The sequence below is a fragment of the Heterocephalus glaber genome, unplaced genomic scaffold (assembly GCF_053883595.1).
Source record: "Heterocephalus glaber isolate CG9 unplaced genomic scaffold, H.glaber_assembly_v1.0 deba00001666, whole genome shotgun sequence".
Taxonomy (NCBI): domain Eukaryota; kingdom Metazoa; phylum Chordata; class Mammalia; order Rodentia; family Bathyergidae; genus Heterocephalus; species Heterocephalus glaber.
Window position 1 is genome coordinate 8111137 of NW_028258406.1, and position 15677 is coordinate 8126813.

The following is a 15677-nucleotide window of genomic DNA, read 5'->3' on the forward strand; positions in this document are numbered from 1 at the left end:
CTTTTCTTAATACATTTAATACCTTATGTATGTCTGTTTAAAAAATTAGAATTCGACATACAAGATGCAAGTGAAACCTTAATATATACTCTTGTTCTTAGAAATATGCATTTGTCCCTTAAACTTCTTTTTTTCAATTAGTATCAAGTTCTCTTTTTCTTTCTTTTCTTATTACATTTAATGCCTTTGTGTATTCTTAGGTATGTCTGTTTAAAAAATTAGAATTTGACATACAAGATGCAAGTGAAACTTTAATATATACTCTTGTTCTTAGAAATATGAATTTGTCCCCTGTTTATTAAGTAGGTAATACACTTGCTGTCACTCTTAAACATTTTGAGGATCATCACAGGTTTGATTAAATAAACATCAATGTACAAATCATGTCTACAGAGTCAAATGATCATGCATTATTATATATTGATCATATTTCTCCGAACCACACATTAATTTTAAGGTTTAGTGTGTCAGCATCATTTTAAATTTTTGCATTAAATCCAAAATTTGAAGTAATTATTACTTTGTAAATTTATTGTTTGAATTCAGTGTCAGGGCACATGAAAAACAACCAAAATATCTAGCTGAAGGTAAAAAATTTTATTTAAAATCCAGATTTGTCATGTTTAAAATTAAATCATCAAGATTTGTAGTATAATTTCAAGGAATTATATCTTTCTATATAAATAATCAAAGTATGCTTATAACTCTCTTGGATGTTGAATACTTTATTTGTGTCTGTTTCTTCTTGAAGACTGACACCCACAACAGTATTTGCAAATACACAATTACAAATATGTATCATCATATGTCTGTATAGCTAACAATTTTCAAATCATTTTGCTTTTCTTGTTTGCCATAATGTTCAGCATTATAGTGTATTTGTATGATCTACAGCAACAAGGACATCTCTTCTTAAACACTTGAAAACTTGTTTAAACTCTTGAAAACTTGCCTAAATATAATTAAATTAGATACTATGCAACACACAATTTCAAAATTAGTATGCCTCAGTTTTATGCATAGTGTTTAACATCAATCGATTTAGTGCAATTTTTATTCATTCAATGAGCAATGTTTTACTCATAAGAATTCTGTGTTATTTATTGCAGTAAAGATCTATTAAACTTAGATTTAATACAATACTACTCAGTAACATATATTAATGATTTTATTAATACCCTGCTATGGATAGTAATTTAAATAAGATTAAATTCTCAATATTACAATATTTTGGAATTCCTTCATGTACCAAGTCATTGCTGCAGAATACAAACTGTGATAGTTTGAACTTGCAAAATCAGTCTTCAATAAAATATAAGATATATAATCATGTCTATTTGGAGACCAGGCTCTTTTATCATTTGCACTGTCCTTTTACAACTCTGATTATATCTTTTTCTTGCTCTGAAGTATGCTCTATTTGAAATTTATATAGCTAATATAGAACATTTTAATTAGTGTAATCTTGGTATATCAAATATAATAGCAAAAAATTACATAGGTATATTTCTAACAAAATTTTTTTAGGATCAATATGTGAGCATTTAAAAACTTCTGATGAAATAAGCCAAAGAATGTTTAAAGAGTTAATCCTTGAGGTCAGAGATGCAGCTCAGTGCCACCTTGCCTGCCTGGCAAGTGCAAGGTCCTGAGATCGACCTTCAGTATCGAAAAAAAGTTAATCCTTTATTCTACAATTATAGCAGACTTATTTTTAAAATGTCAATTATTTTTAAATTGATTTGTAGATTTGAGACAATTCCCATGAAAATCCAACCATCTTACCTTGTGATCAAATTTTTCTTTGGATATTGACATGTCCATTCAATGGTTTACATGGAAAAACAAGAACCCCAGAATATATAACAAAATAGTAAAAAAGAATAAAACTAGGGGTCTGATACTACCTGACTTTTGGGATTATTGTAAAACTGATATTACTATAAAAAGATACGAAAGCCTTGAAGAACAGAAAGATAGCTTGATAGAAGAAAAAATAAAGACAAAAATGGAATCACAGAAATATAGTAAGCTGATCTCTGAACAAAGAGCAAGGATAATTTAGAGACTGATTTTACACAATTAATCTAAAATAATAGAACTAAATATAAAGCACAATGTGATAAACTTAAGAGAAGTAAATGTAAACAAAAATACACATGGTTTTTAATGTGGTGATATGATTTTTGATAGAAAATTAAATGCATAGCCTATGGAAAAATATGTAAAATTTTAATGAAATCGAAAATTGACATTAAAAGAATGCAAGGAATAGTCAGATCTTAGAAAAAAGATATATATATGTATATATATGCATATATATAATCTGTTATATATGTAACAAAATATTAATACAGCCTATGAATAAAAACAAAAAAGCCAACTTTTCAAAATGGATAAATCATCAGATAAGACACTTCACAAAATAAGATATGCACATAATAAATAAGTAAATATAAAAATGGTCAACATCATGTATCATTATGGAATTGCACATTAAAACTACAACAACTATACCTATTTGGATGGTTATAATGTAAAAATAAGACAATAATAAATTTTGGCAAGAAATCAGAGCAACAACAAAAAAAAAACTCTCCTCACTTACTGGCATGAATATAAAATTGGACAGACACTGACATTTTATAACTGTGAATGAGAAGGTCTTTACTGTTAGGTTTAACTCAGCATTATGTTTTATGAATATTTATGTTTTAAGAATGGTTAAATTGTTTCTTAAATTCCATGAGTTCCCAGACGCAGAATAATCTTGCTTCAGAAGGGTTACAATGAGACTTCCCTCTGTTCCTTATGTATCTGTTAGGACTTTCAGGCTGATCAATTTAGTTAAGATTTTTGAATGCTGCATTGATAAACACTTGATGATGTTGGGATGAGTTGAGTTATTTTCCCATGTGAAATGGACAAAAATTCTTGAAGACCACAGGGCCTCCATACTCAAAAGATGAGCAAGTCCTAATCACTGCCACCTATAAATATGTTACTTTACATAACCAAAAGGATTTTTTGGATGTCATTAAGTGAAGTGCATTTTGAGATGAATGGATCAGCCTGGATTATTTGGGTAGGTCTAATGTAATCATAAGAGTCCTTATATGATTAGAAGAAACAGACAAAATGTCTATGAAGAATATGTATGTAGTAACAGAAGTAGAAGTTGAATTTGAAGCTGAAGGAAAAGGCCACAGCAAAAAATTTCTAGAAGACGTTAGAAGCTGGAATCTTCTAAACAAAAGACTTTTTCTTAAGGTCTCTAAATGAAATGTACTTAGCTGATACCTTGATTTTAGGAATTCTGACTTCTAGAATTATAATACAGTACATTGGTGCAACTTAATCTACCTATTTTTTTTACTTTTCTTTATAGTAACAAGAAGAAACCATCAATATGGGAGAAGAGAGTCTTGGGACTTCTAGTGAAGGGTGTTTGGCTGGCTAAGTATTTCCTGTGGAGTAATTCCCCACCTTTTTTCAGAGTTTCTATCACTATGTGGGGATGAAGAGTACTGCCTTGGATGGTGTTTGTTATAATGTCATCCTCTCCAGTAGTGCTTCTTGGCTGTCCTGATTTCAGTGTATGAGACACAGGTATCTTAGACTCTGGGGAACCAAGAGCCATTTTTTTTATGGCCACAGACACCTAGCTACTCCATTATTTCTCAGTCAAGTAAGATAGTCAAAGATTGAGTAGACAAAGAAATATTTTACCTGGCTAATTATCCTTACCAGGGTTTGTTATGTTACACTTGTACATTGCCAAAGAGTTGAGGATAAATTAGTCTCTCTAGGCTGCCTTCACTTGGTGGGTTGGTGATTGCAAGACTGAGCCAGGGCCTTCTCTTGTATGGAGGAACATTAGACACTGTTGAATCTTTCTTCCCATTCCACAGTGCCAAAATGATTTGGGTTTCTCACCAAAGCTTAAAAGCTGTCCTTTGTCTCTTGCATTTTTTTTCTAGCAAACAGAAGGAGAGAGTGTAGTCTATTACATTTTCAAAAATCCAGTCTTGGGATTTACCTTTTCTAAAACATTTCAAAAGTTTTAATGAAGTATTTCAGACAATTATTTTAATATACATATATGTAGCTAAATATATAAAGAAAATATATTTTATTAAAATGTATGTATATATTCTTTTTTTTCTTTTATTCATTAAGTTTATTGGTACATTTTAGGTATACAATATGATGACATTCATCATTGCAAATTTGTACCTTCACGTGATACATCTTGGGTTCTTATTTTTTCCCCATTCGCCTGCCCTCCTTTCAACCCTTCCACCTCTCCCTATTTACAAAAATGCTGTTTCCATTTTTTTCTTTTCTCATATTTTTCCTTTCCCTTCTTTCCTTTCCCCTACCCCTCCCTTTTCCCCTTCACCTTTAGATTTTTTCTTCCTATTTCACATACTGAAACTAAATAAGAATCAAAATGTATAATAGTGTATATATTCTTTTTAACAATATAAATATTGTGACAAAGAGCAACAGTGCATAGTACATCTGTTCAGAAAGATTCTGTTCCAAAACTAGAAACAAAAAGAAAATTTTCAAATAAGCTTCTTTTACCATATCTTTGAAAATTCTCATGCATGAGCAAATTACGCTCTGTGTCTTCTGATGTATTCTGTTAAAAGTTCCAAAATGTGAGTAATGACAACCTCAAAACACATTATCTTTTCTCATCCCACTTACCTCAACAACTGGAGCATGACCTTTTTTAATAAGAATAATATATTTCAATTCAGTTTATATATCAGCACTACATTATCTGGAAGACTTCTGCTTAAATAAACACATTCAAAATAATTGATATTACTCATGAAAACTATTTGTATTATGTATTTTATTCTTTATAAGTTTGGAGAGTCATCTCATACATTGATTGTGAATTATTTTCACCATTCTGAGTGTATGTTCAATACATATTATAGAAAATTGCTGTTTATTTTTATTGATTTACCAAGTTAAAGTTGAACCTTGCAAACAGATACAGTTCCTGTAACAGTAAGAAACCATTAAATCAGGAGTTTATAACCAGGAAACCCAAACTTGAAAAGATTTGAATATTTTATTCTAAATAACTTCTAAATCAAAATTGTGTTTCCTTCAATAATATATTTAGGCAACAAACTTCCCTCATATTAGCAATATTTATGGTTTCTATTATTAAAAACTTAATAGGTGGTTTGAGATCATATTTTAGTTATTATAGATTATAAAATTTAGATAATACTGATTAATATTTTAAAATTTATTATGTCCCTCAATATTTTTATTTAATGCATGAGTGAAGATATATACTTACTGCAATATAAAAAGTACTAATTTAAATGCTTTTATAAGTTATTTTCCAATGTAATTACTTTCTGTGTTTTTCTATACATCTTATTTCCTGAATTAAAGGCATTTTTTAAAAAATCCATAGGCTTCATCAATTTACCATAGAGAATTACAACACAAATAGATGAGGAGCATCTACTCTCAAATGATAGCACATTTTGTAACATAAGTTCAAAATCAATGACAAGAAAAATTAAAAAGATCAACAACAAAATATTAGAAGCCAGAAAATTAGTAGGCAAATGACAAAATAAAGAGGTAGGACAATTAAATGCTATCTTAGTTACTTCTCCTATTGATGAGAGAAAATACAGGACAACTGACTAGTTAAAAGAGGAAAGGTTTATTTCAGCTCACAGTTTGTAGAGGTTTCAGTCCATAATTAACTGGCCCCAAGGCAGGGTGTCATGGCAGAGGGTCATGCAAGTGGAGAAACACTCCATGGTGTAGCAGGCAGGAGGCAGCAGCATAAAGCACCTAGCAGAAAGCTTGATTTTCTTCTCTCTCTTTCCTTCCAAACTATAAGCCTAGTGATTGGTGCTACCCACACTCCGGTGGTGCTTCCATTATTCACATCCAGAGCTCTGCTAAACTCATTTAGTTATCGCAGATTTTAATCCCAGTATCACAAATCCTAGAACCAGTTACTTCTGAAAAGCTCCACCTATGAGCACAGGAGGCATTGGGGTAACATCTAGATACAAGCTATAACAAATAGTTAAATGGCAGGAAAAAAATATGAAAGAACTAAATTTATGTAATGAATTCCCTACAGACTCAGGACTTGTCTATGTTACTACTCCAGAAAGTGGAGTAACTGTGGAGCTAAAAAAATAAAAAAGGTAGAGCAATCATTATTTCTTCTTCCACTCTATGAAAATGATCACTGGTCATGAAAATCCTGGAAGTACAACTCTATCTACTTAAGAAGGCAAAAGAAATAAACACTGAAATAATCGCAAAGGTCTAAATTTACAGTAAGAATGTATTATCATATTGCAAATGAGAACATTAGATGAAAGTTTATTCCAAGCAATATTCACACTGTTCCAACAGCAGGGTTTCTGGATTTGAATTCGCAGACTCATAAGATTGCATAGCCATGTTCAATCATTTAGTGATGAGAAAGTATACAGGATATAAAATAATACAGCAGGCACTCAAATGTGGAATCATTTTGACAGTGAGGCATCTTCCACATAACTATGGAGACAGTAATAGCATGTATATTTGGATTGAAATAATCAGCATTAAGTCCCTTAAAGTTTTATACATTTTATCCATATTTTAGCCCTAAGTACTCTAAGAAATCTCTCATTTGATAGTAGAGCTGCCTATACTGATTGCCCATCAAGTATAGACTACTCACTAATTACTGTTCCCTAATAAATATTAAATGTGACCGGACAAAATCCTTTAGATTGGTATATACTTCAGAAGAATTCTCATTTATCTTAGATTTAGATAGATTTTGAGTTAATGTTGAAGGTTTCAACTAAAAGCTAAATCCTTGGGCATTGCCAATGTTAGAGAAATTCTACATCAGCTATCAAAATCTTAATTAAAAATACTAAAAAAGGAAACTTCTAATCTTCACATTACACTCAGCTATTGCAGAAGGGGGAAGAAATTAAACTCAGTTCAATTGAAACAAAACTGTAGGGTGGGGAAGTAAGCTTGGGTGAGCTTTTAGAAAAGTGGTAGAGTATTTATGGAGGAGGCTAATCAATGCACTGTATAAAGTACATTGAATTATTGATCATTTTGAAATTGTTCTCCTCTACATCTTGCTTATCTGTATTTGCCAAGTCGTTCACACAAAACAAGGCGATACTGGTGCTATCTCCTTTCATGTTCACATTTCACAAAAAATGTTTTCCAAGTCCTTGTGAAAGGCATTTACTGGGTTATGAAACTGGGATAAGGAAGAGAAAAAGATTGACACACATGTCCAAGGGACCGGAAAATAATTTGCAATTTCAAATTTTCTAAAGTAAAAGTTCTAGGAAAAATGAAATCAGGTGTCCATGGTCAGTAAGACATGATTTTGCCATTTGGTTCAACTGAAGGAGACATTAATAACATCTAGGTCAGTATAAAACTAACAATTTGAAATAGACTGAATCGTCTCAAGAATATGTGATGTAGAGAACTGGAATAAAATTGCCCCTAATTCACTAAACTTTTAGAAGTTTGTAAAAAAAAAAAACCGCACAGAAAAACATAGTATAAAATCAAATAACTATGAATAAATTGTTGGCCTCAAATCTTTGATGAAAAATTCTTGGGTAACTGCTTGTTTAATTTTTCTTCACATGGTCAAACTAAGTTCTAATTTTAAATTATTGAATTAAAGTCAATAGTTATAGTAATAATTAAGTTCAGATAGGAATTGAAGTCTAAGCTGGGGAAAAAGAAGCTAATGGGAATTACTTTGTATTTAAGGTAGGCAATTATCATGTTTATGGATGAGGGGAAACCACAAAATCAAATGATTCCAGTAGCAGTAGAAAAAGAAAGAGAGAAAGAGAGAGAGAGAGAGAGAGAGAGAGAGAGAGAGAGAATTAGATCTCAAAAAATATGTTTAAGGACATTCCAGTACAGTATTCATACCACAATTTATTTTATCATAATGTGCATGCTGAACAAAAACTCATCATTTCATTGTTTTTAATTTATGCTTATTTCATAGCATTGCAAGATATTCCCACACTTACCCTGGGAAGGAAATTCTTAGGCTACTAATTCTATTGCTAGTGATCGCCTTTTCTTATTAGAAAGAAAAACATTCATGGTGTTTCTTCTTGTGGTTTTATATCTATTATACATGAAAATTATAAAAATATGAAACTTGACTTTAAACATTGGTATTAATGTATATCAAAGAGGTCTTAGACTACATACTTCAGTAACAAAGACTGAAAATACTTGAGAAAGAAAAAATAATCTCAATACTAAATTACTGTCATCAGTTTGAGAAATAAATATGCATGTCTCAAAAGATTCACATCTTCAATGACAGTTACAGTTAAGTAATAAAATATTAACTATTTTCTATCAGATCTCAGTTTCATAGAAGTGTATCAAATACAATATCTATCTTTTATTATGTATACAGCTATTTGAAAAGCCCACGTAGAATTTAAAAGCAAATTACAATATTCCAGGAGATAGTTAAATTTCTATTTTTCAGGCTCATTACAAGCATTGTCATCAGAATAAAGATAGGTTGCTTCTTTTCTCTTTTTGTTACATTTTCCAGGCTTCAAAAAATGTCATTTCCATGCAAATTACCCTCTTGCAACATTCATTAAACTCTTTTTTCTGAGACACTAACTGGTTATCAATCCTCTCAGTTATCTATGAGAAATCTTGAAAGGGTCAAAACAGCAGAACAATGCTACTCTGATTTAATATGAAATATGAAAAAGGAAGATATTGTTCAAAGTTATATTTTTTGTGATGTGAAAATGTTCTGAGACATATTACTGAGATAGAATACATTCTTATGTGTTAGATAGGATAATTAATCTGAGAACTGGTACAAATGAACTTTATTACAGACTTTATATAACAATTACAATGATCTCTTCTGCATCTATTCTTCCAAGAAAAAGACTATCTGTATCTCATAGGTGAACATCTAGGAAGTTACAATTGCTCCATTTCTCATAATATGTGCTTTTTTAATGGCAAGGAAAATATTGTGTGAATTAACAGTAACCTCAACAATGGCGAACATACATTTTACACTGACAATACTCAGGTAACAATTTATTGTAATAATTCTAATATAATATAATTATAACATCTTGATAAGTTTTTCCCAACCACTTTGAACTTTATAAACTTTTCATAGAAATATGTACTTTCTTGAATCATTTGGGGAATATCTAATCATTTGTGTATGAGATATTGTTAAAGAAATGTCATTATAATATAAAAGTAATGTTAGCAGTTATTATCAACATTATAAAATTTATTAAAATATTGTACCTTTACTCATTTTACATTGTCTACTTTGTTTAAAATCATTGAGCAAGGGATGAACACTATAGCTTATTTTATGTAAGAAAATACATTATTCATTCATTAGTAGAAACAATATGACATATTTCATTTGGGAGGTACAACTTACATGAGAGAGTTTTAGTAGCAGAAATATAAATAAACTGCACATAGTGTCTATTACTTATAATATTTGTATTTTTAACAAGTCTACTGAGTCATTTTATAATTTCTGTCTTATATTTAAAGGTTTTTAATAATGGAAAATGATTCAGGCTTTCATTTACTACCATTTTTGTGCAAATACCACTTAATAGGTAAACAGAATTTTACTTCTCAAATAAAATGGTAAATTATGAAAAAATTACTGTATTTTATTGTCTTAATATTTGTTTTGCAAGTAAATTTACTTGCCAGGGTTAAAATTACATTTAAGAAGTAAATTTGAAAGCTTCAATAAATAATTGTAAGTCCCAGAATGGGCAAAGATAACCTAGAGACAATTCGGAGAAATATCAGTATTTTTATATAGTGATTAACTTACTTTGTTTTTTCCCTTAAATTATATTATTGGTACATTTTAGGTATACAATACATTTACATTTAACATTGGGTGTTTGTACCTGTACACAATGTATCTTGGTTCTTATTTTTTCACCATTATCTGTGTGCTCTTCACCCCCTCCAGCCTTCCCTATTTACATAGACTTCATTTCTATTTTTTTTCTTTTCTCATAATTTTTCATTTCTCTCCTTTACTTTCCCCATCCCCTCCCACCACCCCTACTACTTTGGACATTTACTTCCTATTTCAAATTATCAATTGTTCATTTTAATCATTTTAATCCTTATTTACCCTTTCAGTTTCTCACACGAGAGAAACTATTCAGTAATTACACATGTGTGACCTATTTATTTCACTTAAGAGTATGGCCTCAATATGCATCCATTTAGCTATAAATGTCTCTAGTTTCTCATTCTTTATGTCTGAGTAGTATTCCGTTTTATAAAAAAAAAAAAAATCTTCTTTATCCAGTTTCCAGTTGATGAGAACTTGGACTGTTTCCAAGCTTTAGCTATTACAAACTGTGCTGCTATGAACATGGGTGCACATATATCACTGTGGTATGATTCTTTTAATTCTTTTGGGAAGATACCCAGCAGAGAAAGAGATGAGTCAAACTAACCTTAGTTCTTTGAGGTATCTCCATGCTGATTTCCACAGTGGTTGCACCAGTCTGTACTCCCATCAGCAATGAAGACAGATTCCTTTCTCCCCACACCCCTGCCAGCATTTGTTATTGGTTGATTTCTTGATAGCAGTCATTCTTTCTGGGGTGAGGTGGAATCTCAGTGTTGTTTTCACCTGCATCTCTTGAATGACCAGTGATGTTGAATATTTTTTCATATATTTATTTCCTGCTTTTACTTCTTTGTCTGAGAAATGTCTATTCATTTCAAATGCCCATTTTTGAACTGGGTCTTTGAATTTAGGGAGTCTGATTTTTTTCAATTCTTTATATATTCTAGATAGTAGTCCTTTGTTTAAGGTACAACTGCTAAAAATTTTATCTTACATTGTAGGTTGTCTCTTAGTTCTTTTGGCGGTTTCTTTTGGAATGCAGAAACTTTTTAATAAGATGACATCCCAGTTATTGATTCTTTGTGCTAGTTCCCATGCTACTGAGGTTTTGTTCATAAAGTCTATTCCTATGACAATATCCTTAAGAGTTCTACCTAACTTATCTTCGAGCAACTTTAGTGTTTCTGCCTTAATATATAAATCTTTAATCCACTTAAATCTTAATTTAGTGCATGGTGATAGGTATGGGTCTAGTTTTAATCTTTGCCAGGTTGAAATCCAGTTTTTCCAACACCATTCATTAAATAGGCTATCTTTCCTCCAAGGAGGGTGATTGGCTCCTTTGTCAAAGATGCGGTGCCTGAGTATGTCTGGAGTTGTTTCTGCATCTTCTAATCTATTCCACTGATCTTCAATCTGTTTCTTTGACAGTACCATGCTGTTTTTATCATAGAAACTTTGTAGTATAGTTTCAAGTTGGGGATTGTGATACCCCCAGCCATTTCTCTGTTGCCTAGAATTCCTTTTGCTATTCTAGGCCTCTTCTGGTTCCAAATGAATTTTTGGATTTTTTTTCTCTAGTTCTCTGAAGTATATTGTTGGAATTTCAATCAGCATTGCTTTAAATCTATATAGTAGTTTTGGAAGTATGGCCATTTTCACTATATTGGTTCTTCCTACCCAAGAATAAGTGATGTCTTTCTATTTTCTTATATCCTCCTCGATATCCTTTTTCAGAGTGCTATAGTTTTCAGTGTAGATGTCTTTTGGTTCCTTTGTTAGATTGATTCCTAGATATTTCATTTATTTGGATGGTATTGTAAATGGAATTGTTTCCCTAATTTCTAGCTCAGTGAGTCTGTTATTTGTGTACAAGAAGGCTATTGTTTTCTGAGTGTTGACCTTATATCGAGCTACTCTACTGAATCTGTCAATTAAGTCTAGAAGTCTTTTGGCAGAGTTTTTTGGATCTTCTCTGTAAAGTATGCTATCATCAGGAAATAATGACAGGTTAAATTCTTCTTTTCTTATCTTTATTCCTTTTATTTCTTTCTCTTTTTTAATAGCTGTGGCTAATGTTTCCATAGCTATATTGAACAGGAGTGGTGATAGGAGGCATCCTTGTCCTGTACCTGATTTTAGCATGAAAGTTTTCAGTTTTTTACTGTTTAGTATGATGTTGGCTGTTGGTTTTTCATAGATGGCCTTAATCAGATTGAGATAAAGACCTTCTATTCCAATTTTCTATAGAGTTTTTAATCATTCGTGGTTGTTGGATTTTGTCAAATGTCTTGTCTGCATCTATGGAGATGATTATATGGTTTTTGTCCTTGATTCTGTTAATGTAGTGTATTACATTTATTGATTTACAAATGTTGAACAATCCTTGCATCCTTGTGATAAATCCGACTTGGTGGGGTGTATAATCTTCTTGATGACCCTCTGTTTTCTGTTTCCCAGTATCTTGTTGAGGATATTTGCATCTATATTCATTTGGGAGATTGGCCTGTCGTTCTCTTTTTGGGTTGAGTTTTTCCCTGGTTAAAGTAACACTTGCTTCCAGGAATGAATTTGGAAGTCTTGCTTCCTTTCAATATCCTTGATGAGTTTAAAGAGTAATAGTGATAGTTCTTCTTTAAATGTCTTGTAGAATTCAGCAGTGAAGCCATTAGGACTTGAGGTTTTCTTTGTTGGTAAAGTTTTTATTAAACTTTCATTTTCACTCATTGTAATTGGGATGTTTAGAATTTCTATATCTTCTTCATTTAACTTTGGCAATTTGTATGTATCTAGGAATCTGCTCATTTCTTCTGTGTTTTCTATTTTATTAGAGTACAGGTTCTTAAAGTAAATATTGATGATGCTCTGGATTACTGCTGGGTCTGTTGTGACTTCACCATTTTCATTCTAAATTGCATGGATTTGAGCCTTTTCTTTCCTTTTTTTGGTAAGTTTGGCTAAAAGTTTATCAATTTTATTTATTCTTTTGAAAAACCAGGTCTTTGATTCATTGATGTTTTGTATCCTTTTCTTAGTCTCCATTGCATTAATTTCTACTCTGATCTTTATAATTTCCTCTCTTGTATGAGCTTTGGGTTTGTTATGGTCTTCTTTTTCTAGGAGCTTGAGGTTCTGCCTTAGGTTATTTATTTGAGATCTCTCTTTTTTCCTAATATGGGCATTCACTGCTATGTATTTCCCCCATAGAACTACTTTCATAGTGTCCCATAGATTCCAGTATGTTATACTGGCATTATCATTTACTTGTAGAAACTGTCTAATTTCTTCTTTAATTTCCTCTGTGACCTATTCGTTGTTCAGGAAGGTGTTATTCAGTTTCCATGTGTTTGTAGCAGTTTTGTGGTTTCTTATGTTATTAATCTCCAATTTCATTGCACTATGATCTGATAATATACAGGGGATAACTTCAATTATTCTACATTTACTTAGACATGTCCTATCAGCTAGCATGTGTGCTATTTTGGAGAATGTCCTGTGTGCAGCTGAAAAGAATGTGTATTCTGATTTTGTGGGGTGGAACACTCTGCAAACATCTATTATGTCCATTTGTTTAATAGCTTGGTTTAGTTCTAGAATTTTGTTGTTAATTTTTTGTCTAGATAATCTGTCTATTTGTGATAGTGGGTTATTGAGGTCCCCCACTACAATTGTATTAGTGCTTATTTGGTTTTTCATGTCCATTATTGTATAGTTTTCTATAGTTGGGGGCATTCGTATTCGGTGCATTTATATTTAGGATTGTTATCTCTTCTTCTTGGATCGTTCCCTTCACAAGGATGTAGTGACAATCTTTGTCTCTCTTTATTAGTTTTGGTTTGATATCTACTACCCATGCTTTTTTTTTTTATGGCTTCCTGTCCCTTGGAGAACTGTTTTCCATTCTTTTACTTTCAGTGTATGAATTTCCTTTTGAATTAGGTGTGTTTCTTGCATACAGCATATTGCTGGATTTTGCTTCTTAATGCATTCTTTCAGTCTATTTCTTTTGATTGGTGAATTGAAGCCATTAACATTGATAGTTATAATTGATAGATATTGACTCATCCTTGTCATGATGTCTTACTGTTGTTGGCTCTTTTCTTATTTTTTCCCCCTTTCCCTTTAGTTTCTTACCTTGCCTGGTGGCTTCCCTCTGTTGGGCCTCAGGGAGTTGCTACCTTCATTTTCTTTTTCAAATATTTGCTTAGAATTGTTTGGAGTGCTGGTTTGGTGTTCATGAAATTACTCAGATGTTCTTTGTTGTGGAAGTATCTAATTTCCCCATTGATTTTGAAATATAATTTTGCCAGATACAACAGTCTAGGTTGGAAGTTACTTTCTTTTAGGGCTTGAAATACTTCACTCCACACTCTCCTTGATTTGAGGATTTGTGTTGAGAACTCTGCTATGATTCTGATGGGCTTTCCTTTGTAGGTGATTTGTTTCTTTACTCTAACTGCTTGTAGGATTTTGTTCTTCTGTTGGGTTTCTGGGATCTTGACTATTATATGTCTAGGTGTAGATGTTTTTTTGATCATGGCTAGTTGGAATTCTATATGCCTCACTTATCTGTACATCCAACTCTTCACTTCTGTCTGGGAAGTTTTCTATTATTATTTCTGTGAAGAGTTTTTTATGTCAATTGTGCTTTCTCCTGTTTTTTCGTGGACGCCTATCATGCTTATGTTATTCTTCTTTGCATCATCTAGCAGCTGCTGGATTGATTTCTCATGGTCCCTTACTATTTTTAAGATATCTCTGTTTTCATAGTCCTTAACTGCAATCCTGTCTTCTATATCTGATATTGTATCTTCACATTTCCTTAATCTGCTGTGCATGCTTTCAATGGAGTTTTTAATCTGAATATCTGTTTGAACCTGCGTCATGGATTCCATTTCTTTCTTATGTTGGGCAATCATGGTTTCCATTTCTTTCTTATGCTGGGTATTCATGGCTTCTTGCATGTTTCTGAGCTCATCATTTTTTTTATCTATTTCTTTTCTAGAGCCTCTAATTATGTCTTTTACTCTGCTCACCATATTTGTAGTTATCTGAGAGATTATTTCTGCCTTCAATTTTTCTAGAGCCTCATTCATTTGTTTTGTTACTTCCTGTGCTATCAGGTCAGTGTGTCCAGGTGGCTGGTTATCAGACTTTTCCAGCTCATTTCTCCCATAATTTGCCGTTTGTGGGGTGGAACTCTGAGTTTGTGGATTGCTTAAATGTCTTCTCATTTTTGTTTTGGTACTATCCTTGGTTTAATTCCTGGGTTGATACTTTGAAATTGCTTATTGTAAGTATCTTTTTTGATGCATTTAGAACCTTTATGAAATGATTCCTTCTCAGTGGTGTTTTCCAGATATAGCTGGTCTTTAGGTTTTGAGTCGCTAATGGCTCTGAGGCTACCTTATTTTCATTATAATAGGAAGTACAACTGATTAGATCAATCATAACACCTTAGCCCAAGTGATAAAATCAGCAACACAATAGCATCAAGTACCTCTTAGAAAATGACAATTTGGAGTAGTTATTAATCTATCACCTTTAACTGAGTTAATTAAATCAAAATCAAGGACCAACCCAACATATGTTTACAGTGAATAAACTCTTCAATATAGCAACTTTACCCTTCCGGATGGGGAGTTAGAAAGAGTTGGGGAGGGAGGGATAGGTAGGTAGAAGGATAGGGAAAGGTTAGCAGTGAGGCCAGAGGACACAGGCA